This window comes from Benincasa hispida, chromosome 10, assembly GCF_027475165.1.
Source record: "Benincasa hispida cultivar pf3 chromosome 10, pf3_genome.v1.1, whole genome shotgun sequence".
Taxonomy (NCBI): Eukaryota; Viridiplantae; Streptophyta; class Magnoliopsida; order Cucurbitales; family Cucurbitaceae; genus Benincasa; species Benincasa hispida.
In genome coordinates this window covers 13,791,373-13,819,324 of record NC_143487.1, presented here as the reverse complement: position 1 = coordinate 13,819,324, position 27,952 = coordinate 13,791,373, and the positions used below count along the sequence as shown (strand labels likewise).

The following is a 27,952-nucleotide window of genomic DNA, read 5'->3' as shown; positions in this document are numbered from 1 at the left end:
TTTTTTTTTAATTTTTAAATTTAAATTTTAAATTTCATTATTTGAGTTTTCAAAACTCAACAAAGGAATTCGAGTGTTCAAAACTAGACAAGGCTAAGTTGAGTGTTGAACACTCTGACTTTTTATTTTATTATTTATTATATTCGACTACCATTTGTTATTATTTCCATTTTCTTAACTCTTAATAATAATATATTACCTTCAATCCTTAACTCTAAGAAATATCATAGAAATAATATTCCATTCACGTTTTCTACCATAATTTAAAAATAATAAAATATAAATTAAAATATTCACATTAATATAACTACTATCTCATTCAAAAAATAATTAAAAAAAATCAATGTGTCCCACAAGGCGGATGTCGTCGATTTCAAGTTGTTGTTGTCGACTTTGATCTCGAGGTTGCTCTAGTCCCTCTTGATGTTGCTATGGTACTTCTGCCGGTGCTTCATAGTATAAATATTCATTATGCTCTCCACGGCCGCGACCATGTCCATGCACGTATGAAGATGATGGACCAGCCTCTGAATTATAATATCCTGAACCAAATTTTGGTATCATCATCGGACTAACATAATTAGTTTGGCTTTGCGTCTGCATCATAGGAGGCAATTCTTTCACATTGTGGGCAACCTCAACTCACCTATCTTCTCGAACAGGTCCCCTATGTCTAGGAACTGGTGGAGTAACAATATGTATATCGTACATAAAATGTATCTTCTCCATATAGCTCTCGGTGTTACTGCATATAACAAAAACCCGATTCAGATCATTTGCAACATCACATAATCTATTGTTGTTTGATCTCTGTGAATAATAAAATGATTAGACAGTATTTAAAATAAATTCAAATTAGAAATAATTAGACAATATTATTTATGTACCAGATGACCCATAACTGCTCCCGGACAAGTAACCCAACGTCTTGTAATATTATTGTACCAGTCGATATAATTTTGAGTGACATCTCTATCATATTACCTAATAGAAACCTCAATTGCAATAAAACTTGCATGATAGTGCCATTGCACTACCAAATGTGCAACTTTTTCAGACCAATCTCCAATTCTTAAGTTGACGAATTGTCTCATTAGCCTATCAGGAAGATGCCATTCACCAATGTGAAAACATGTAAGAGGACTTATCATCACCCATATGTTTTGACCGTTTGTATAGAATTTTGGCAAAGTGTCCATAACAACTTTGTAAGGCTCCCAAATAATTTGAAACACAAAATATTAAAGACAAATACAATAAAAATTAGTATAAAAAATTCAATTTGGTTCAGTATTAATGTACCCGATCATGTTAAAGCAGATTAAACATGTATCTGTACTGACAAACTACATGTGTGGCTGTCCTAGTCACACAAAATTTGTCTCTCTACCTAAATTTTCAAATCAATAATTTAGATTTTGAATTAACTAGATCAGTCATATAAAAATAAATTGAATAAAAATAACATATCGAGAATTGTAGGCTCGCCCAGCTAACTAAGCGTCATTTACATATTGGAGTTGTGGAACCATTGTTGGAAATTATTCCCAAACCCATAGTTGCAAAGGTATCAGACGCCCAAACGCCTAGTGATCTTGCGAACTTTAGGTTTTGTTGCTTTGCACAACTATCTATACATCTATGCCAAACATGCTCCACCCCAAGAATACCGTCCCGCATAATAGAGATTAGCTAACAATGACAGGAATATCAAATGAACAAAATAACTTGATTTGCTTTCACCCATCATCTGCAGTATATATGCTTGCGTATATCTCATGACGGTTTCCTCATCGCATCATTGGCAAGTTCACGAAATTGTTTCCTTAACCATATCAAACTTAACCTCAATCCTTTAATTTTATCGGCAGGCGAGGTCACACCGAGGTACAGTTGACAAATATACAACCAGTCATCATACATCACCCGGGAGATTGGCTCACCGTCAACAGGTAACCCGAACAACACTTCTATTTCCTATAATAGTACACTCTCCAGTGAGCATATGTAATCTATGCGTCTCAGGCCTCCATCTCTCGACCAGTGTTGTGATGAGATGCCAATCTAACTGAATGAATCACAATCTGACAGCTCCATAAAATCCAGACATACAAAGTAATGGTAGTATTCGATGGTGGAGTGGGATAGTTGGATGTATAACTAACTCTCGATGTCTACATGATATCTCGCTAGTAGTACGATATTGACATACAATTGATGATCGATGAATCAATGTACAGGATCAGTAGGTTCTGAATTTAAAACCATGATCTAAAAGAAAAAAAATCAATTCCATCAATACCATCAATCACATTACCATCTGTAGACAACATAAATCCTAATCATTTGTTCGCTATTTTCTAAAAGAAAAAAACCAGACAATATATTACTAATTATTTTACTAATTATCAAACTTAAATACAATATATATATATATATATATATATATATATATATATATATAAACAACTTAGTTTGAACATCAAAATTATTAAAAACTAAAAGAATTGAATAAAAAACTTTTTATACTAAAAAATTTTAAACTTCAAATTGATACCAAACTTTTTAAGACTATCTTTTCAAAGTTAATACTAAAAAAATTAAATATCATAAAAAATATATTAAAAAAATCACAACAATTTTGTATTAAACTAAAAATACTAAAGTTTTTAAATTATAAACATCAAAGTTTATAAGAATTATATATAACAAATCACTCAAATCAATAATTTTATGTTAAACTATAAACTAAACCTTTTAAACTATACATATCAAAGTTAAATAAAAATCAAATAGTATAAAAAAATATAAAAAGCCATTAAATTAGTAATTTTTTTTAATTAAAAACAAACAAAATACTAAACTTTTTAACTAAAAAACAATACTAAAAAATAGAATACCATCTAAAAAAGACAAATAAACAAGATTACTTCTTTTTCTGTTAAAAAATAATAAATAAAAAATGTATAGAAAATTAGAATTAGAAAAAACATATCGTACGAACAAAATATAAACCTTAAAACCAACACTGATATTATTTAAAATGTAAAAGAGAACATTAACATGGTAGATATAACATAATATATATAAATAAAAAAAAATTACTAACATTATTATAACAATATTAGTGAATTCAGACTATTAAAAAACTATTACTGAATTGAGACTAACATGGTAGATCTAAAATATTAACATGGTAGAATAACATAAACATGATAGATCTAAAATATTATTCAATTCAACGTAATATCAATATATAACTAATATTTTTTTAATATTAGGATCTAAAATATTAACATGGTGGACAAATAAATATTAATAGTAAAAAATTAGTAATAAATAAAAGTTAAAATTCAACTCCAAATTCAATAATATTTTTTTCTTCTTCTTCAAAGTGACAACATTCACTTTTTTTTTTTTTTTTTTTTTGTTCTTTGTTATCCGGCAATAACAACTACAAAAAATAAAATAATATTAGGATCTATAACATATAGTTTTGATAAAAAGAAAGCAATTTAGTTGATCGAATGTATACCTCTTTTTGAATCTTTGTTTCTCGAACAACAATAGAAACTATAAAAAAGAAATAATAATATAAGAACAGAAATATAATTATTCTTAAAAAATAGAAATCTAGTAGAGTGAATTAAACCTTAATAGTTTGTGATAAGATAAGGGTAAAGTGTGGGGAGAAAGGATCCACACGAAATAGAAGAAGAGAGTAAGGCACAAGAAACATAATAAGAGAACAACAACCAGAAACGCGAAGGGAAAGAGAGCACGAAGGACGACAGAGAGCAAGCAAAAAATTTGTGATATGAAAAAAGGGGTGGAGAGGGAATTTTAAAACCATAGGCCGAGTGTTAAAAACTCGACCCACGGGCGAAATTTATAAAGTTGCCGCCAGACATTCAAATTCGGTCAAGGCTGGCATGTGAAACGACAGGGCATGGAAAATGGTAGGAACGACAGGGTATGAAAAATGGCAGGAACGACAGGGCATGGAGTGACAAGTTGAGATGGTTATCGAGGGTTGAAATATCGACCTATGTAGATCGAGTTTTGAACCCTCGACAAGTTTTCATATTTATTTAGGTCGCCTCGTTTTCCTCTATATCGAGATTTCAACCCTCGACAAGTTTTTTTTCCACCTCGGAATTTTCAAACTACCATAAATTTTTAAATACTTTTCAAACTACCCTATTTTACTAAATACTTTTCCAAATTACAATGTTTAAATAAAAGTTCCGAAAATGAGTTATAACTCCCCTCCACTAACTCATAAGATAACTCTCTGAGAGTTATCTTATTTAACTTATTTATTTAATTTATATTAAATCTAATTTAATATATCACTAAATATATAATAATAATAATAATTAATTAACATTTAATTAATCATTAAGATAAATATCACATATTTAATCAAAATTATATTGGAATCATATTCAAATATAATCCTTCCTTATAACCTATAGTTTTAATATGAATCTCATTCATATTAATTTATAATATTAATTAATTAATTAATTAACATTTAGGACATTCGACGCGTAGGTTCGCAATCAAATGCCTAGTTATTAAATACCTGAGGGCTTATTTAAAAGGCTTTTGATGCATGGGAATCACTAATTTTTGTGCTCGGGTGCAGGACTTGGAAATCTGGGTTTCTGAAGCCTACGATTGAGGTGTTGGTTTTGAATTCCTGGGTTTAGTTAGTCCTTTTTTGTGTGAATTGTACAACCTAAATTATATCATGTATCAAAATTTGAATTGTAGCCCCTTTGCATATTTTTGTACCTCTAATTCAATTTTCTTACTCTATTGATTTTAATGACAATAATGTAAAAACGAGAAACTTTAATATTCAACAACAATAATTTTGATTACAATTAACATGAACAGTCCCAAAGTTTAGGTTTAACATGAATGACCTAATATAGTTAACTGATTATTAAATATGCCCAATATAACTCTTATATTGGATAGTTTAACAATAATTATTCTTGTTTATTGAACTCTTTAATAAACCTAATCATTTATTGCATGTTTATAATATAATTTTCTAATTCATCTTCCACGTCAGTTCCCAGGTAGGGGTTCTGTTTTTGTCAACTTAAATACCCCAGCCTTAGACATAACCTTCTTTAGATAAAGCTCCTATACAGAAAATTATGTTATAAATTTAATCTTTCATCAATCCAATTTAATCTTATTAAAGAGAAAATAAAAGATTAACTTATTTCTAATCATATTAGAAATGTTTTAACAGCGCGGTCATACCAATCGAAGGGATTAAAATTTAATAAGAGGAAGCATATAAACGTCTTATGTCTCCATTTCATTTTACAGAAACTTAAAATTACAGAGGAAGATAGAAACTGAGATAAACATGCAAACCCTAAGCATGCTTTCTATTGGAAAAATAGAGAGGAAAGAGATAAGAAATATATATCCTTGAAGAAACACTTTCTTCATGTATCCTCTCCACAACAAGATATCATGAACATGACTCCTCTTTCTTGATCTTGAACACCACAGACATAGCAATTCAACGAACATCATTTCTTGAACACTACCACAAAAACTTCCTCGTAATTCTTAAGGTGAGAATTACAAAGAGTGTGTGGACTTCTGTGTTTCAATTTTGGTGCAAAGGGAGTAGAGATCTTGAGAGTGTTTGGTAGAGGAGGAAGATGAAAAGGGAGAAAGATTCTTTTTCAAAAATTGAAAAACACGTATGAATAATCCAATAACTCCTCTGCCATAAACATATTTGTGAGAAGTGAGGGAGTTACTCCAGAACTCACCCCAAAAGTTCAAAATATCTTCCTTAGGAGTTAATTTTCAAATTTCAAATTTAATATATATTAAAATTAAACCATATGTTATATCACATTTAACATATAACCTATAATTTAATTTCTCTCATATAACCTATAGATTAATATGAATCATATTCATATTAATGTTAATCTATAGTTTTTATATGAATCACATTCATATAATTAATATTTGAATCATATTCAAATATTTATTTCTCTCATTAAACTTTATATTATAGTGTATCACATACAATTAATTCCCTTTAATTAATTTAAACAATTCAAATTAATCCAAAATTAATTTGATTCTCATTAATCCTTATTGAGCGAACAAGGGGACCTTATGGACCTAAAAATTGAAGCTCCAATAATACAAGATTAATTAATTAAACTCTTTAATTAAATTAATTTCCATTTATTAACTATCGGTCACTCCACAAAATACCAACAACCACACTCTTCTCTTTGTAGATATGTTTTTGTATCCATTGGATATAACCAATCAACAATGCGTTAACCCTACATAATTTCTCATAAGTGTGCTGGGTCAAAATTAATGTTTTACCCTGTAGTTACATCTAACTTCTTAAGTACCATTGATCCCTTTAATGAATAATTAGTCATAGATCAACTATAAGTGAACCCCTCTCGGGCTAGGAGGGGCGTGACGCCACATTGTTTAAGGCCCAGAATCAGCTCTTAAGGGAGTAATTTATCTACTTATCCTAATAATGAGAAGGAGTGAATTCCTTCTTGTATAACCGTGTTCCTAGCTCCTCAATCAGATGATTCCCTAAAAATGATAGGCATATTGAGTCGGCGAATCTGGCCATTCTTACCCATGTAGATCAAAGGATCGCCCTCATAGGCAGAAGTTTACAACTCACTCAATATTAAGGTCAAGTCACCTATGGTCATCCTGGTGAATGTAAATCTCTTCTAGCAACAGTGTTATAAAGAAAGACTAATCATTTCGTGGTTCAGTCTTATACAAACTATTTGTATAGGATAACCTCGCTCACATGTCTACACATGAATGATCATGAAAAATCATTTGTAACATTTACAACAAATGTAACAATTACAAAGTGAGCCCTATCCATAGTGTCACCAGGTTAAGGTACTCAACCTTATCCATCTACTACAAACCGTTCAAGTTATTACTTAAACATGATCCACGTGTATATCTCCACATATATGTTGAAGTTACACTGAATAACCTAGGATCTTAGTTTATTGGTTTTGAGTTAATGCAACTAAATGTCAAATAAAATAACAACTTATTTTATTAAATAAATAATATGTTTTTACAAATAACGATTATAAACTACAAGACCACGAGATTTAGGACATCAACCCCAATAGGTTTCACTAGCATAATCACAATCTACTTTGATGATTTAAGTCATTTTGCTAGTGTGACATAAGGATAGTTTAATTCCTCCCTAAATCTATGAGTGACAAAAAACGATATCAATCTTGGTACCCCTAACATTATTTTAAATCTAAGTACCGTTTTTAGTGTTAGTAAAAAAAAAAAAAGTTGCCTTACGTTTTTTTTCCCTTTAGTAACCCTTTCTTTTATATAACTTCTTTTAGGATAATTTTATTTTTTGATAACAAAGTTTTTAAAATATAGATTTATAAGAAATTACTAAGATTTCAAAAAGTTCGTAGTTTAGTTTTCTTTTTAAAAAACAAAGAATGTAATAAATTGTATAGGTGATTGTGACCAGATTGCCAATTCAATATGCCTACCATTTTGGAGATTAGTCTGACTAGGGAGCTGGGAACACAACTACACGAGACAGAATTCACTCCTTCGCCGATGTAGGGGCAAGTAGATAAATTGCTCCCTTAAAGGTTGATTCCGCGGCTTGAACATAGTGACCACATTCTCTCTTAGCCCGAGAGGGACTTGGTCATAGTTGGACTATGACTTATTATTCATTAGAGGGATCAATGGTACTTAAGGAGTTAGATGTAACTATAGGGAAAAAACGATAATTTTGGACCAACTGCAATTACGAGCAATTTGTGAAGAGTCATCGCACTGTTGATTGGTTATATCCAATGAACATAGAAATATATTTGTAGTGCGAAGAGTACAACTGTCGGTCTTTAGTGGAATGACCGACAGTTAATGGATGCTGGATAATTTAATTAAATAGTTTAATTAATTATCCAAGTACTGTTGGAGCTGAAGGAACTCTTATCAAAGAGTACCTATGAGCGGAAGCAAGATTGTTCCAAACTCATTGTGACAGAATTACCGCATTCACAATCAAACAAACTAGATATGCATTTAACAACAAATTACAACCATGCTTTGAAATTTAAACAACAAGAGACCAAAATACATACCAGTTGAAGAACCCTTCTTCACCAAAATATCATTCTTGTACAAGGACTGCTCCTCTCTCTCTCGCTGAGATCGTCCAAGCAATCGTCCACCAAATCGTCTACCCACAAACAGACTCCTCACGAACTCGGCAGCAAAGAAGACACCGCCACTTGGAACCCTCGGTATTCTCGATGTGAGAATCCAGGAGGTGTGGGATCTGTTTGATTTGGTAGAGGGAAGGAGGAAAAGCCAATCGTATACCAAGACCAAGTAAGTGGGAGAATATCAGGTGTCGATTGTATAGACGATGCTTGATCGTTTAGGAAGAGGTACACGATCGTTTAATAAAAGGGCCGCGATCTTTAGTAAATGCTCGGGCATGCGATCGTTTAGGAAAAAAACTAGATGATCGTTTAGTAAATCCTACGCGATTGTTTAGTAAATCGCACACATGTATACGATCGTTTAGAAACGTTAAGCTGTCGTGTAGGCTCTAGATTTGCTATGTGATAGACAATATACACCACTCGTGAGCGAATGTCTGATCTTCTTTGCAAAATGAAAACATTTTTTGTTTTATCCTTCAGTTATGAAAACTGAATGTAACCACCCACTATTATTCGGTTACGGAGAAAAAAATCGGGCAACAATTATCCTATAATTGTCAAAATTAAATAATAAATTTAATCATATTATATTCATTAACCTATGGTTTAATATCACATCAAATGCAACATATGAACCATAGTCTTTTTCTCCTCCACTAGATACAAATCATATTTATATTATTTTCCTCCAATTAATGTATCTCAAACATCATGTCAACAATATCATATATAATTGACCTGTTCAATCATATCATATATAATCGAACTCCCTCTTGTCAATTTGAACACTTCAAACTGACCCAAAAACTGATTCTCAACTGGAATTCATTGAACTACCAAGGAGACCTTATGGACCTATGGTTCGAAGCTTTAAGGGTATGTGAATAGTTGACTAAACTCTTTAGCTACGAGATCCACCATCTGTTAACTGCCAGACATTCCACTAAAGTCCTACAGCTGCACTCTTCTCACCAAGATATATTTCTGTATCCATCGGATATAACCAATCAACAGTACGATAACCTTTCACAAATACTCATAAGTACACCCAGGACAATTTACCATTTTGCCCCTGTAGTTACATCTAACTTCTTAAGTACCATTGACCCCTCTAATGAACAATACAACATAGTTCTACTATGTGTGGACACCACTCGAGCCCTGAGAAGGTGTGTTGGGTCACATCGTTCAAACTCCAGAATCAGCCTTTAAGGGAGCAATCTATCTGCTTACCCCTACTTCAGGGAAGGAGTGAATTCCATCGTATGTAGCTGAGTTTCTAGCTCCCAAATCAGACGAATCCCTAAAGTGGTAGGTTTGAGTCGGTGATCTGGCCATTCGCACCCATGCAAATCAAAGGATCGTCCTCAAAGGCAGGAGTTCCCAACTTACTCAGGATTGAGGTCATGCTATCTATGGTCATCCTAGTGAAGTGAAGTCTATGTCATGAACGACGTTATATAACGAGACTATAACACTTCATGGTCCAGTCTTATACAAACTTCTTTGTATAGGTCGTCCCCACTCACATGTCTCCACATGAATGATTAAGATCAGACCATTTGTAGCAAGTCACAACACTCGTAACTATTCTACAAAGCGACCCGCATCCATAGCGTAACCAGGATAAGGTTTCCCTTCTATATCCATATACTACAAACCATTTTGGTTATCACTTAAGACATGATCCACCCGTATGTCTCCATATACATGCTTAAGTTACAAATAACAACTAGGGATTGTAACTATTCTACAAAGCAGGCCGCATCCGTAGCGTTACTAGGATGAGGTTTCCCTTCTATATCCATATACTACAAACCATTTTGGTTATCACTTAAGACATGATCCATCTGCATGTCTCCACATACATGCTTAAGTTACAAACAACAATTAAGGATCTTAGTTTATTGGTTTGTGGTAAAGAAAATAAAACATCCAAAGTTCATATACGAAAGTGAAGAAAATATCATATATTATATATCACAAGCGTTTGTTCAAAACTGTGTTTACAAATTACAGGACCCAACGAGAGTTTAGGGCATCATCCCCAACATGAGCTTCAATCTACAGGTTCATAAGGTCCCATCTGTAGCTCAACAGGGATTTAATTGAGAATTATTTCTGGATCAATTTGAAGTGTTCAAATTAATTGAGAGAATTAATTATATATGATATAATTAATTAAATTGACTATATATGTGATATAATTAATATAATATATTTGATACATTATAATATAAGGTAATATGAGGGAATTTGAATATGATTCAAATACTAATTATATGAATGAAATTCATGTAATTAAATTTAATATAAATACACTATAAGAATTCTTGCCTTTAATATCGATTGGAAAAAGTGAAATTGGAGATATAATGTCGGTTTAAAAAAATACACGGATCTTTAATGTCTGTTTTAAACCGACATTGAAGACAAGCTTTAATGTCGGTTTAAAACCGACATTAAAGGTCTGATTTATTATTTCTTTTTCTTACTTTAATGAAAAAGTCCTAATTTTTCTATTTTCATTATCACGCTGCCAAACCATTTCATTTCTCTCTTACCCCAAACCTTGGTCATGCGAAAGGCTGTTCGTTGTCCAAGTTTGGCCGTGCGAATCAGGTTACCCGTCATCTGTCTGTGGTTGTCCATCGTCCGTTCGTGGTCGTTCGTTCATGGTGCCATCCGTCCGTGGTTGTCCAGCTGTGGTGCCGTCCATCCGTGGTCTGTTTTTAGCAGAATTACGCTATTTTTATATTCATAAACCATCAACATGTGAGGTACACCAAATATTCTTCCTTCCTTATTCATCATTAAACCACATGTTGAATTTGAAGTACATTTTTTTAATAAAATATCTCCTTTACTCTTCCGTTCCACCACCTTATGGCGTCTCTCCACATTCTGAATAGGTAAAGGGTTCCAATCTGCCAAGTTAGATGGTGATGATTACTTGGAAGAAACCCCCAGGCAAAAGTTACAAGGAAGCACGCCATTGTGGAAAAAGAGGTAAGACTTTTATAATCTTCCTTTGTCCGCTTCCATAGCTATGACACTCACACGCTTTGAGGGTACTTTCTTGAGACATTTCTGTCTCTGTTTATTTTCATATGACATCATCACTGAGGTACATGTGAAAATTTGATTGAAGTATCAGTCTTGGAAGCTTAAGTCATAGGTTATTATTTGAGCATTGCTATTATATCACATAGATAAGTGGATTATACTTCGTAGTATATTAACTTTTAACACATACAAAGAAAATCCTGATTCCCCACTCAGATGCATATCCTTTTTTATAAAGATATATTTTTGTGGCTTCTGTTAACTTGTATTGTTTAAGTTCGTTTAAGGTAATGGACATATCAAGTGCTGGAGAGGAATTGGTTGGTAGGAGAATAAAGGTTTGGTGGCCCCCGGACAGGATGTGAGTACTTTATGGACTTGCTGATTGGACATTTTATACATTATTAACTCTTTATTTATTTCTCTATTTCTATCAAATTTGTTTATGACTTGCTCTGTTAAAGTAACCAAACTAAACCCTCGATAGTTTATTACCAACTTGAAAATGAAATGTTAAGGAATAATCACTTGCTTGCTGAGCTGAATGAGTACTGAGGACAGGACACCATAATTGAAAATTAACAGCATTCCTCAGGAGATCTTGTAATTTTCCATGTTTATAGGAGAATGGTGTTATGGTGTATTTTTCAGTTCTTATTATAGGTGAGAGTCGTGTGTCATGATGGTGTACGGTCTATGACAGTCGATATATTAGAAAAATATAACAATCAACTATTATCTTCATCATCTTTCTTTGTGACTGAATTGACGGCTCTGATATGCTTTAGTGGATATAGACATTATTGAACTACTCTAACAATGCCTATAAGATAGGCACAATTTTTCTCGGTTCTTGGTAACTGGCTAAACGATCTTTGGACTCTACATCTTATACACCATCATTTTGTGTGATATTGACAATTTTTAGTGCACAAACAAATGAGATTAAAAAGATAGAAAAATAAAATGGTCCAAAGGAAGTTTGAAAGGATATTCTGACTCCAATCAAGTATATATTTCCTCATTTGTATGTATTTTCTCTTTGATGAAACATGAGAATCGGTTACCTCATTGTATTGTTTGACTGAAATGAATTGATGCCTAATTGAGTTAATTTTCGTTTATTTTGCTGCTTCTGTTGAACAAATTGGGGCTCAATTTGAAAAATAGAGTGACCCACTCCAGTATTCTTGTTGTTGTAGTTTTACTTGTACATGGTGGAACCAATGTTATGTAGTTAAAATTTAGTATCTATGGTTTGTAATTAGAATTTAATCCCTATAATTTAGATGCTTGGATTTTTACAATTGATGCATCACTCGAGTTTTTTCACCTAATTTATGTAAATAACTTGGAAGGTGGAGATGTAGCCATTTTTGCTATTAAATTTTCGTGCATAATGCTTAAACCTTTTGCTAAATTTTTGTGGATTCACCTTACCAAGAAAACAGGATTTCACCTTACCATAACAATTTTGTCAACCTTTTGCTCTCCTTGTAGGGTTTTTTAGACATTCTTCACGTAGGGTAGTGTAGGGATTTGTGGAGTCATTTCTTAATTTTTGAGAAATAGAAGTGTTATACAATTGTTTCTATATTGTTTCAGAACATTTTATGAACTTGAAGAAGCAACAAAATATAATTTCGTATTAGAGAAATCTCTTTTTCCAAATACTATAGGTCTTGAAGAACATCGCTCGGAGAAGAACAAATGTTTAGATGTGTAAATCCTAAATTTTGATCTATTGATTGATTATTGGATGTTTAGATTTTATTATTACTCCATAGAACTACATGTTAGATTTGTGATATGTTTCCATTTGTATTACTTGTAATTTTTGTTTTCAAGGCCTGAATTATTGTACGACCTTTTAAATTATAATTTTATAGCAGAATTTGTAGATTAAATGTAATAGATTGACAATCCATACATGGATATTATGTCATACGTGCTTCGTTGCAGTAGCCACAAAAATACATGGATATTATGTCATATGTGTCATGTTCTACAGTTAAACTTTTTGACCGACATTAAAAATGGAATAGACAATGGCATTAAAAAAACGGACAATAATTTTGGGCTTTAATGTCGGTTTAAATCTGACATTAAAATTGGTTCAAAACACATTAAAGGGCTTTAATGTCAGTTGACAATCGACATTAAAGATCGTGTTATAAATGGTCTTTAATGTTGGTTTTAAACCGACATTGAAGATAGCCTTTAATGTCAGTTTAAAACCGACATTAAAGGGCTTTAATAACACTAGTAAACCGACATTAAAGCCCAAAATTCTTCTAGTGATATGATTTATATTAAATACCATAATTAAGTTGAGAGGAATTAAATATTTGAATATGATTTAAATACTAATTATGTGAATGAGATTCATAATTGAATTTAATATAAATATGATTTATATTAAATTCCATGCATTAATGAGAGAAAATAAAACTATAGGTTATATTGTATTCGATAAAATATAAAACTATAAGTTATATGTTATATTTGATATAACATATAGTATACATATATGTAATAAAGTAGTCATTGTATTTTATTATTAATTTAATTTAATTAAAGAGAGTGAGTTACAACTCTTTCCCCCTATTTTTCTCTCATCTTTTTACGTGCAGAGAATTAGGGTTGTCTTCTTCCACAAAAAGTGGATATTATATTTGGTGCTCTGGAAAAACTCTCTGCCAAGAAAAGTGTATAGAAAAAGAGTTCTTCTCCTCCCTCTCCTCCCTCTCCATCTTCTTCCTTCTTCTAAAACCCTAAGGCAAATCCACACCTCCTACCATTCTCATTCCCTAAGGAGAATACAGGACGCTCCGTTTGGTGGTGTCCCTTTTGGAAGAAGAGATCCAATCGAGGGAATTCTTGAAGAATCGTTCTTCAAAGGTAAGATCTTTCTTCTCCTTTTCTTTTAGAAAAGCATGTTGTAAGTTTTATTTATAATCCATAATCATTCTTTCTTTTAATTTTGTAATTCTTGTAAATTATGTGAAAAATGAAAATTGGGATCGATCCCCGCATTCCACTGCATAAACCTGGTTCCCTTCAATTGGTGTCAGAGCGCGGTTTTGGATCCCAATTTTTTGTCCAATAACAGAATTTTAATTACAGAATTGGTGGGTGCATTCTGTATTATTTTTCATATGATGAATATTTTTATGGAATGGGTTTTGCATATTGGATGTTTTCGAAATTAGCTAAAATTTACTACTTTAAAGTTGTAATTGCCCGGTGTTTTGGGCATTTAATTTCATAAAATCGAGTCTATAATTGTCCGTGATGGAGTTTCGACTTCGAATCGATGATTTTTTGTAGCAAGAACGGAACAAATCGGATGAACGAAAGCAGAGCAAGCTTTCTGCCACGTAGCGTTGCGATGCTTCTGTCACAGTGTTGTAACATTGCGGCAACATAAAAGCTAGCATCGCAACACTAGCATCAAAGTGTCGTGATGCTTTAGATGGTCAGTGCGTGCACCTAGATTCCACCAAATTGTGAGTTTGAGTCTTCCTAGTGGTTTCTTTGTAGTTTTTTCTTTTTATTTAATTATTAATTTGTAATAATTAACTATTTATTGTATTTTTATTAATTAAATTAATATAATTGTTATATTAATTTAATTAATGGTTAGGATGCCAATTTCAGTCAAATATTACTTTTTATTTAATTATACATATGATGTATGATTTTAATTATTTATATGTCATATTGTATGTCATATAGAATTAAAACCTATAATAGGTTATGCATTTAATTTCATGCATCATTTATATTTTAAGTGTTATAGTATATGTATATGCATGATGTAATTTTATAGCATGCTCATGTATCATATAATATAAGTCTTATACTATATGCTTGCATGCATAAATAATATAGCCATGCATCAGTTATATTATGAACGTTATATTATATAGTTTGAATGTATGCATGTAATGTATGTTATATATAAGTATTATATATATGTTGTAATGAATTGAAAATTGCATGATGCATGACATTACTTTAGGTAATATTATAAATATTATAATTTTATAAAGTATGTCAATCAATGCAATGTAGGTATTAATTTGTTTCATTTACTTGAGTTATAAATAAATGAAATTAGAAATTAAAATCAATAACTAAGAGTTGCATGCAAATATAGGTAAAATCATTTTTTAAAATAGTTTTAAAACATGGTTCACATAGACCTAAGTTCAAAAATTTCTAATGAGATTACAAATTAGATTCATTTTTTTAATCGGTTTAATAGGATTAAATTGATTTCAATAAGGCTTCAAGTGGTGGTGTCGTCTCCAATTGCTTCTTGTTCGTGCATTGCCGTTTGTGTAGACGATCGTCGTACTGTTAGGCGACTGATTGCTGGGCGATAAGAACAGTAGAGGAGTCACTTCTGCTGGATTGAGTTCGACTAAAGATAGTTTTCAACTGGTACGTTTACTCAATCGTATTTCATTTATCAAAACATGCCTATAATTAGTGTGAAATTGCATACCTGTTTGTTAGAATGCGTGTGTGGTAATTCAGTCACAATGAAATAGGAAAGATCCGAACCCGCTCATGGATGCTCTTGTTTAAGAGTTTCTTCAGCATGAGTGCAATTATCCTACTCGTGATTTGGAGTTGGCAGCTGTAGTGTTAGCTCTGAAGATTTGGAGGCATTATCTGTTTGGTGAGTGAAGCCATATATTTACTGATCACAAGAGCTTGAAATATATTTTCGATCAGAAGGAATTGAACTTGAGATAGAGGAGATGGTTAGAATTGATCAAAGACTACAACTGCACTATCGAATATCATCCAGGTAAAACAAATGTAGTATTTGATGTTGGAGTTAATTTCCTAAATCGAGTATATCTTGTAGTTTGTAAAGACAAATTATATATCTAATAAAATAAGAGGCATTTTATTAATGTTTAGACTACATTAAATCAATCTAATAAACTAAGTTCCAAGATTATTTTATGAAACTTAAGCATGTATGTAGAGACATATAGGTGGATCACGTTTAAGTGATAACCTAAACGGTCTGAAGTAGATGGATAAGGCTGGGTACTTTATTCTGGTGACACTATGAATACGACATGCTTTGTAGATGTTACAATTATTGTAAAGTGCTACAAATAATCTAACCCTGAGTTCATGTGCAGACATGCGAGTGGGAGTATTCTATATAAAGAGTTTGTATAAGACCAAACTGCGAAATGAATAGCCTTTGTATATAACACCATTGCTAGTAGAGACTTACATTTCACTAGGATGACGATAAGTGAGTTGACCTTAATCTTGAGTGAGTTGTGAACTCCTATCTATGAGAGCAATCCTTTGGTTTGTATGGATGAGAATGACATTGTTAGCCGACTCAACAAGCTTACCATTTTGGGGACTTGTTCGAGTAAGAAGCTGGGAACACAACTACACAAGATGAAATTCACTCCTTTCCCGAATTTAAGGAAAGTAGATAAATTACTCCCTAAATAGCTGATTCTAGGTCTTGAACATTGAGGCCTCAACCTCTCACTGGCCCGAGAGGTGTTAGTTTATAGTTGGACTATAAACTGTTTGTTTATTAGAGGGATCAATGATATTTAAGGAGTTAGATGTAACTATAGGGGTAAAACAATATTTTGACTCAACTATAGTTATGAGCAATTTGTGAAGGGTTATTCATTGTTGATCGGTTATATCCATGGACATAGAAATAAATCTACAATATAAAGAGTGCAACTATCGATCTTTAATGGAGTGACCGATAGTTAATGAAAATTGATTAATTTAATTAAAGAATTTCATTAATTAATCTTGTATCATTGGAGCTTCTAAACTGTAGGTCTATAAGGTCCCCTCGTTAACTCATTAAAGAATATATTAGAGAAATGGTGTAAATTATTCAAATCAATTACATATTATTGATATTAATATAATATGGTTAATTATAGACGTGATCTATAATTAAGAGAGAAAAATATTTGAATAAGATTCAAATATTAAAGAGATGGATACATATAAATATGCGATAATTATATGTTGATTAATTTTATATTAAATATGATTTAATATAGTCGTTTAATTGATTAATTAATGGTTAATTAATTGATTAATTAATGGTTAATTAATTGATTAATTAATTTTTTTTAGAAGTAGAGATAAATAAACATGCGATGTTTATATATATATATATATATAATTGAATTTAATATATATGGTCATTTAATTATTGGACTAATTAATTAAATAAAAGTTATTTAATTAAATTAAAACTAGAGTAGGAATAGGAAAGACAAGGAGAAGGAGGTTACCCCTCCTCTCTATAAATAATTCTTAGGGTCCATGTTTGTGACACAGTTGAATTGGGATCGTAAAGGATAACAAGGTTTCACTTACGGTGGTGTCCCTTAATCATTGAAGAGACGTTCCGAAGAAGATGCGAAGGAAATCGTGAAGAATTGGGAATATACAAATGTAAGTTTTTGCTCTTCCTTCTTTTCTTTTCTTAAATGCATGTTAATCTTGATTGTTTATCTATTATGTTATTATTTTTATACCATATTTTGCTTATGTAAAATCGAAGACAAAATTGCAAGGCGATCACACGCTTCCGCTTGGGATTCAATCCCTTCAATTGATGCATTGAGCAGGAAGTCAGGATCAATAAAAGCTACTCTTTGCACTGTTCGAGGGATGCTGATGTAGGAACTAAAGAGCGTTGATGCCGTTTTGGTAGTTAATCGAGCAGGGAGTTTGATAGCTTCTTTTTAGCTTCGTCCTATTTTATTAGATGACCTTTTTCGAGAGTAATCAATAGATCCTAATCTCTGGAAGTTAGCTGAGGAAATGAGTAACAACCAGAGGTTGGACTATGAGTTGAAATCAGATGGAGCCTTACTTAAAGAAGGAAGAGTTTATGTACCTAATGTTGTAATGTTGAAAAAGGCTATTTTAGAAGAATCTCACAACTCGGCTTATGCTATGCATTCAGGTAGTACTAAAATGTATAGAACATTGAGGAAGTCCTACTGGTGGCCTAGAATGAAATGAGAGGTAGCAGAGTTTGTAGATGGATGCTTAATATGTCAGCAGGTGAAGCCTGAATGTCAAAGGCCTGCAGGATTACTTAATCCACTTCCAATGCCGAAGTGGAAATGAGAGCTTTTCATGAAGGATTTCTTATTCAGCTTACCCATAACACCCTCGGGCTATGATGGTATTGGGGTAATTGCCGATAAGATGACTAAAATGACTAAGTTTTTACCAGTTAAAATCACTTTTACCCTGGACCAGTTAAAATCATTGAAAAGATAGTAAGCCAGTATGGAGCTCTTACATCTATAGTTTTGGATAGGGATCCTAGGTTTACTTCGAAGTTCTGGCCCAATTTATAAAAAGCTTTAGGTACTAAGTTATACATTAGTACAACTTTTCATCCCAGATAGATAGCCAGTTAGAGCAGACGATTCATACATTAGAAGATATGTTGAGAGCGTATGTATTACAATTCAAAGGCAGCTGGGATACACACTTGTCATTGATAGAGTTTGTTTATAATAATAGCTATCATTCCAATATTGGAATGGCTCCATATGAAGCCCTATATGGAAGACTGTGTAGAACACCAGTATATTGGAATGAGGTTGGAGAAAGAAAATGGATAGGGCCAGAATTAGTGCAACTAACCTCGGATAGTGTTAAGTTGATCAGAGAAAATTTGAAAGTAGCCAGAGATCGATAGAAAAGCTATGCAGACAAGCGAAGAAGGGAGTTAGAGTTTGATGTAGGGGATCGAGTATTCCTTAAATTATCTCCTTGGAAAGGGATACTCAAGTTTGGCAGGAAGGGTAAGCTGAGTCCGAGATACATAGGACCCTACGAGATAGTGGAGCGAGTTGGCCCAACAGCATACAAATTAGCTTTACCTCAAGAATTATCTTGGATATATGATGTTTTTCACATATCATTGTTGAGGAAGTATATACCAGATCCTTCCCACGTGTTGCAAGATCAACCAGTGCAGTAAAATGAAAATTTAACTTATGAAGAAGAGCCGGTACAAATCCTTAACAAGAAGAAGCAGGTACTGAGGAATAAAACGATACCATTAGTAAAGGTATTATGGAGGAATCATGAGATTGAAGAGGCTACTTGGGAGATTAAAGAGCAAATGAAGAGCAAATACCCTCATTTGTTTGTCTAACGAACTTGGAGCAAATTTTGAGGACAAAATTTTCTAAGGGGGAGGTAAATTGTAAACCCTAGGCCTTGATTTTCTCTATTTAAGCATGTTTAAGTTAATGTATTGAAGTATGGTTAACTCTATGGTATGAATGTTGTTTGTAGGATGGGGTTTAGAAGATTACAAGGAAAAAAATATCCTAAGCAAGGAAGCCTAGGCTCTCGGTTAGAAAGGGATGTGAAGATGTCTACTAGTAAGAGGGAAAAATGGCTATGTTGTGCTTGGTGAAGGCCAATGTGTGGGGTGATGAGACAACCTAATTTGTCCAAGGAGGTTAGGAGAGGTGTCAAGGCAATGGCAAGGCGGGCTGTGAGGCATAGGGCGTGCACAGGTTAAGGGCCAAGTCTGGGCATGAGTGTGTGAGGTGATGGCTGAAGATGTTGAGGCGTGTGCGACAAATGAAGGAGCATGTGTAGGCTCAAGGGGGCATTGAAGCGCACAGGGGAGGCAAAGTAGTGATGAATAGCGTGCGTCAACACAAGAGGGTCTAAGCCATGAGGGCAGGATACGGAGGCTAGAGACGCGTTGGCTGAGAGAAGGGTCAATGCATTGCAACTAGCCTATGCAATGGAATGTAGCACTTGTGTTGGTGAAGAAATGGAAGAACTCAGTTTACTAACCTTAATGAGCCAACTTTGTGGTTAGATGCCTTAATTCTACTTAGTGGGCTAGCTGTCACCTTAAGCATGTATGATAGTCATGCACTCCTAAATATATAAGGGAGTTTGAAAGAAGAAATCAGTTTGGCCATTTCCGCATGCGAGGGAGAAGAGATTTTGCTGAACTAAAGCTTGAAGGTTGATGATAAAGAGTTGGGACTACTGAGAGGAGATTCCCACAAATTCAAGTTGAAACTAGGGAGAACTCCTAAATGTCTCAAGTTTCCAGATGTTCCCGGGCAAGGTGGAAATATTGAGGGATTATGAGCCTAATAAAAGGAATCTGAGGCTCAAATTTTAAAGTAGGGATTTTAAGACATTTATGAACAAGTTTGTAGAAGGAAGTTCTTCAAAATGATACCTAGAATTTAAGTTATTCATGCTTGAAGTTGAAATATGGAAATTGGGGGTTGAATAAGCAGGCAGTTGCTTCTGTGGGACAAACAAGCAGTTGGCAAGCTAGGTTGGGCGTTAGTAGGCGTACTGGAGTGTGCGTGGTTGAGCGAAAGTGCTATCTGTGGGTGTGTGATGTGAGCACACGACTGTGTTGTTGTTAAAGCCACTGACGCATAGGTGAGCGCGTGGCGTGCTGGCATGGTGAGAGTGTCCTAGCGCATAGGCAGGCACTTGTGGCTGCATAGTACCCATTGACCATTCACAAGGTATTTACTTAGCTAAGTGTAGGATGCGCTAGCTGGAGTGATGCGTTGATGAATGTGGAAGATGCTCTAAGTTTGATGTTAAGCTTATACATGTAAGATAAGCTCAAAAGGGAGCTAGTGGCATTAACCAAAAGTATTTGTCAATGTAACAGGGCAAACACCAATAGGAGAAACCTATCAACCGTGAGGAAGTAGCCCAAGACTGTGAGTGACAAAGTTTATAATTTTTTTTTCTCAATAAGTCTTCCAACGCATGGTTTACTATTAAACTAGCTTTAATAAGTTGTTTTCTTAATGATGTACCATGCGCAAGTTTTAGTTTTATGAAGAAGCTTTCTAAGTAACCATGTTTCCCTTGAGATTTACTTTGAAGCAAGCCTAATGTGATAATGAACACATGAATGCATGACATAAATTTTTTAACTTAAAGTTTAAGGAAGCATACATTTACTAGCATTCCTGTGATTATGTAAACCTTTTATGATAATTACATTGAAAGTATATTTTTTTCTAGAATGCTTAATGATCAAGTTGAGTTTTCTTCCTTAAAGTTTGAGCTATGACGACATGATGAGGGAACATGATATTGAAGGACTAAGAGAAGGTATGTGGGCCCCTAGTACCTAAGATATAAATGTATTCAGAGTGTAACCACGTACACGTAGGTATGCTTTGACGTTGTTTGTATTGAGACCACTCCACACCAACCAAAGATTTCAACATTGGGAGATTGAGTAAAATGGCTCTGTCTCAACTAAAGCTATATATTAAGGATTTTTGTATGAGCATACGATTTCCAAAGTTTGAATGTTTTACACATTGATGCTTCTGAGTTTGAGTATTTAAAACTCTAGAGTTTTATATGATTAATGCTTACTTAACTTTCAATAAACATGTTTTTAAATGGTCACTCACTAGGCTGGTAGCTCACACTTTTCGATGTTTTTTCTTTTCCTCAGGTAGCGGTCAACTTCCCCGAGGATAGCTGTACTGCTAGTCTACCACTCAGAGTGAAAGTTGAAGAGCAAGGAAAAGGAAGAGAAGCTTATGTGGTTTTGTCCATAGTTTAGTTATCATGTACAGATTGAGGACAAGGGAAAAATCGACGGGACCCTCTGTATTGTGTGTATGTAAATATGTTGCACTTGTTCAAGTTACTATAGTTATGAAATGTCTGTAGGTAGAATATATATTATGTTATTAGGTGTCTAGGACTAAAGTGTATGACAAGTTTGTAGAGATACACAGTAGTTGCCATAAGAGGATTGGTAAATGTTGTCTTCACATCTCCTTCTAGGATAGGAAAGGGGTTCTGAAAGGGGGTATAACATCTATATTATACTTAATTTAACATATTTATAATATTTAATACATTGATAGCTAGAACGAAGACACGGATTATATACCAAGTCTTTCCTATTCGACGTTTCTCGCAATTGTCACTTGCCCTGAGCTTTCCTCAAGTTAGCTTTCGTCCAAGCTTGAGTTTAGAAGATGAACGACTTCAATTCTTTTTCGTCTTCTTATAACAAAAACTTTATTCAATAAATTATCACAATATGATTCTGTGAAGGAACTTTATTTACGTTTATCAAAAGAAAAAAGGGGAAAAAAAAAAAAGGAAAGAAAGGAATGGTATTTACTGTGCGATTGTAAATACCACTAATTTTTTCGTTAGAAAAACGGTTAATTTCATTTAATAAGAGAAGAAAAATTTAAAAATTCAAAATTTAAAAAGAGATTGTAATTAATTACTTTAATAAAAAAAGATGAAACGATTTATTTTTGAAATAAAAGAAAAACGTTTGCCATTTACTCATTTAAATTTTGCAGAAAAAACATTTAATATAAATTATTTTTAAATAAACAAAAATTTAAAAACAAAATTTCCAACACAATAATACACTCACTTGGATCTGACAAATTATTTGTTTTGTTTTGTTATTTATTTATTTATTTATTTTTGACAAATATCAATTTATATTCTATGTGAGTTGTATCAATTTAAACTCTAGACTAACAATTATTTTAATTTAAACCTTGAACTTTAGGGATATATTAATTTAAACCCTAAATTAATAATTATATCAATTTAAATCATGAACTTTAATAAGTATATCAATTTAAACCCTTTATTATGTTTTATTTGGATATATTTATGAAAGTTTAGGGTTTAAATTAATACATTTATGAAATTTCAAGATTTAAATTGATATACTTATTAAAGTTTAGGGTTTAAATTAATATAATCCTTAAAGTTCATGATATTTGTCCTTTTAAACCCTAAACTTTAAGAATTATATCAATTTAAACCATAAACTTTAATAAGTATATCAAGATTTAAATTGATATACTTATTAAAGTTTAGGGTTTAAATTAATACAATTTTGTTCATAAATTGATATTTGTCCTTTTTTTTTTAAAAAAAAAACAAAATTCTTATATTGAAGTGACAAACTTATCCAATTTACATGAATAAAGATGAACTTGCGTTGAGAATTAGATTTTGAAAATTTGTTTAAGGGTCTGTTTGGATTGACTTAAGATAAAAAATGTTTTTTAAAAAAATTCATTTTTATTTAAATACTTTTGATAAAAATAGATTAAAATATATTTCAGTATTTCAAATGGTTGTCAAACACTCCAATTTCTTCTAAAATAATTTTTTTTTTCTAAATTAAACATTTAAAAATGGAATTCAAACGCACCCGAAAATTACAATATATTCCCAATAGATTTTAAAGTTTCAATTATAATATGCTTTAAAATTTGTCATATAAAAAGAACTCCATTGAAAATTTGTTAAGCTTGTAGCAAACAATATTTTTTATAATAAAAAAAAGACCAAATTTGTAATTTTACCTCAAGTTCATTGATTTTATTCATAACAATTTTCTAATAATATTTAATCTCAACCATTAATTACTAAGACAAATCTATGAGTGCATACAATATCCATTACTTGCCTAAAACTAAAAACAAAAGCAATTAAGAACAAAACCAACCAAATCCCAGTTTGTATCGATCACACTTTTGGCTCCAATTTTGTTTTTAATCACTCCTTGAAAATTACCTGTAACACAAATAAATTATATATATATATTAAAAATTATTATGAAATAATAAAATTTTTTAACAAAAGACATTGAAATATATGAAAGAGTAATATTTGAACCTTACATTAGTTTCACCTTGTATTGCAGACAAATCCTTCACTAAGCCTCATGCTATAAACATCACCTTTCTGCCAAATATTTTTTTTTTAGCATCAAAGGCCTCATAAATAAATATTACACCTTTTAGATTCCGTTTAATAATAATTTAGTTTAGGTTTGATAACCATTTTTTTTTTAAAATTAAGCCTATATATATTACTTCTACCTCAAATTTCTTAAAAAACCAAGTCAAATTTTGAGAACTAAAAAAAGTAACTTTTGAAAAGTTGTTTTTGTTTTTTAAATATGGTAAAAATTTAACTATTGTATTTAAGAAAGATTTACATTATTGTAAGAAATGTGAATGAAATAGACTTAATTTTCAATCACGAAAACAAAAAATAAAATGGTTACTAAACGGAGCCTTAGATTTTGATTTTTTGGTTCTTGAAAATTAAACCTATAAATACTTTTCCTATTCTAAATTTCTTTATTTGGTATCTACTAATTAATGTTTTAAAAGAATCAAGCCAATTTTTGAAAATTAATGCCCTTTTGGTAACAATTTCATTTATGTTTTTGGTTTTTGAAAATTAAGCCTATTTCCTCCTTATTTCTTACAATGATGTGCATATTTCATAATTACAATAGTTGATTTCTTAACCAAATTCCAAAAACAAAGACAAGTTTTTAGAAGTTATTTTTTTTAGTTTCCAAAATTTGGCTTGATTTTTTAGATCATTGGTAAAAAGGAGATAACAAAGAAAGAAATTGGGAGGTGGAAGTAATGTCTATCGGCTTAATTTTAAAAAGCCAAATGAATATCAAATGAGGCCTAAAAAAGTAATTTTTATTTTTAGAATTTGGCTAAGAATTAAACTCAATGCAAAACATTATAATTTTCAAAAACTAAAACAAAAAATAAAATGGTTAAGCCATAATAATTCAAAGCCTAAAATACAATTAAGATACCTAACCTTCAATTATATATATTCACACAGGCACACTTTAGTTTGCAAAGTTTTAATGAAAATCAAATTTAGTCCTTAAATTTCATAATTAAAAAAAAAAAAAAAACAAGATTGGTTAATACTATCGATCAACATTCATGTATAAACAAATAAATATATCATAGTCAAAATAATGCTTAATAAACAGGAAATAAAGAGCGAGATATATTTGTTCACATTACTTCTAAACATATTTTTAAACTAACAGCTTAAAATCAACTTTGATGATATATAAAAATTTGTTTGAAAATATAAAACCAAACATTAGATTACATTCTTTGGAATGATTTTAACCATGACGATAAAAATGAATTTGAACCAATTTTTAAGAAATTCAAAATCACTCCATCAAAAAAAAAGTTTTTTTATTTTATTTTATTTAAATTTATTTTATTTTTAATAAAAAGAGATAAAAAAAATCCTTACCGGAAGAAAATGTAATAAGGAAGGAATGGAGAAGTTGAATCACCATGAACTGAATACTGAAAAATAAGAAAGAGAGACTAGAATTAGTTAAAACATGTTAATTATATATAATCAAGATTATGAAAAAAATAAAATAATTAAGAAATAAATGAAAATATTATATACTTTTTTATATCCCATGAAAGAGCCACATTTGACACAGTAAAGGCATGTAGAAAATTCAAGATCATCATCTTCATCATTATCTTCAATTCTTGGACATCCACTTTCCACCAAATTAACACTAAAATTTCCACAGGAAAATAAATAATAAAATTCAAAATTATACTGAAACTAATTAGTTTAATTAGGAAGAATTAATATGGTCTTACGCAGAAGAGAAGTACATTCCATTCTTACGAGGATGAGGAGGATTCTGGAAAAAAAAAATGGCGGCCATTGTTAGGGTTTAAAAGAAATTAAATATATATGATATGAAGAAAAAGAAAATAAAAGTAAAATTAAAGAGATCATGAAAGGGTTATTAATTAATTAATAATAATTATTACAGAGAGATGACGGCGGGACATATTTTGATTTAAAGCGATGAAAGTGTGGCAAATGCGGCAGAGGACTCGAGTTTGAACTGAAGCATTCTCAACAAGAAATAATCTTCCCATTTCTATTAGGATATCTTTTTAATCTGATTAGCGTTTCCATCACGTTTAATGTCTATATATATATATACACACACTTCTTTAAAACAAATTAACTTAGAAGTTTTTTATTTTTTTTTTAATGAAATATTATATTTTAACCTTGAATTTGGTTAGCGTCGGTTCGGCCTGGGTAACATGGAAACAAAAATTTGAAAACAAAAATTCAATCAACACATAATTATATATTTTCTATTTTATATACGTGTTTGGTAACAAATTCAAAAATAAAATTTAAATATTCAAATAATTTTTCAAAATATGTTCGGTAATATAATAGAGATGTCTATTCTAACCGGGTGGGGATTCCCCGATTAGATGAAGAGTGGGGGAAAATTTTACCGTAGGCTAAACAAAGACTTCTCCGTCTCCACCATTGTTATAAAGATATATTATATTTAGATTCTAAATTTTATTGTTTAATAGTCAAGATAATGAATATGTTTGAATTAAATATTTAAATTTAGATTATATAGATGAATAATTTGATTGGTAATTGTTTACTTTTACTAGAATATTAAACTATTTAATTAAAATGATTTAAGGATTCTGCCATGTTATCGAGGGGGAAAAAGTTTAAGAGACTTATCTTTGTGACTATAATTGTGATTTGTTTAGATGAATATTATGCACTTAAAATTGGTTGGAAGTTACTTGATGGATTTTGTTTATTACATATTAGTAGATTATTTGTTTCTTTCATCTCTATTTTCTTCTATCATCCTAAGACACTCATGACACATCCAAGATGCAATTGGAAGTGCAAAGTTTTAATTTGTATGTATTTGATCTATTTAGTATTTTTGTTCTATTTCAATAATTTTACTTGACTTTTTATTACTTCATGACTTTTTATAGGTTGCTGAAAAACTATCAATGCATGCAATGTCAAGACAACATGACATGAACCGCTCAGACAATAAATTATTATTTATATTTTATTTAATAATTTATATGTAATTTTAGCATTTTCCAATCTTATCTTTTTTATGATATTTAAGTAGGGGTAATTTAGTCTTTTTACGTTACAGTAGGCTTTGTATTGAAAGGTTATTTAAGCCTTGCTTTTAGGTTGTTTTAATCAGATTACAATGAATTGAGTTTTAGCTTTTGTACTTATTTTCAAGCTTAGCCAGAGAGCTTCTTGAATTTGCAAACATTTGAGTTGCATGCCAAGAACATTCAAGTGAGATTGATCATTCTTCTTGTGAGTGTTCGGATCTTGGGCTAAGGAATTTGTTCTTTGTTTCAAGATATTTGATCTTAAGGTGATCTGAGTCTAACCCAATACTTAGTGTTAAAATCATATTGTTTTGAGAGTTTTAGTGATTGAGAATTAGGAGTTCTCATCCACACTACAGGAAAATTTGTCCTATTTCAACCATTTTTTTTTATCAAAAGTTATAAAAAACCATCGGAAAGATGCACATTTATAAAAAATATGGAACAAATATGTACTTTTTTATTGAAGATTAATTGAAACCTTTGAAAAAAATATATATTTATCAAAGGTTGTGAGAAAACCTTTGAAAAATATATACATTTATGAAAGGATATTAAAATCCTTTGAATTATATATTATCCTTTATCGAAGGGTTTTAAAAAACCTTTGAAACATTTTATCAAAGGTTATTAGACACCTTTGAAATAGATATACATTTATCAAAGGATTTTGAAAATCTTTTAAAAATGTAATATTCTTAATTGAAGGTTTTATACAACTTCCATTAAATATCTATTTTTTATCGAAGGTTA

The 27,952-nt window shown here is 31.3% G+C and overlaps 1 pseudogene; it reads right to left on the bottom strand.

Annotated features, from left to right (window-relative positions):
• Nucleotides 1-340: 340 nt before the first annotated feature.
• Nucleotides 341-25,941, bottom strand: LOC150033122 (uncharacterized; annotated as a pseudogene).
• Nucleotides 25,942-27,952: the final 2,011 nt, after the last annotated feature.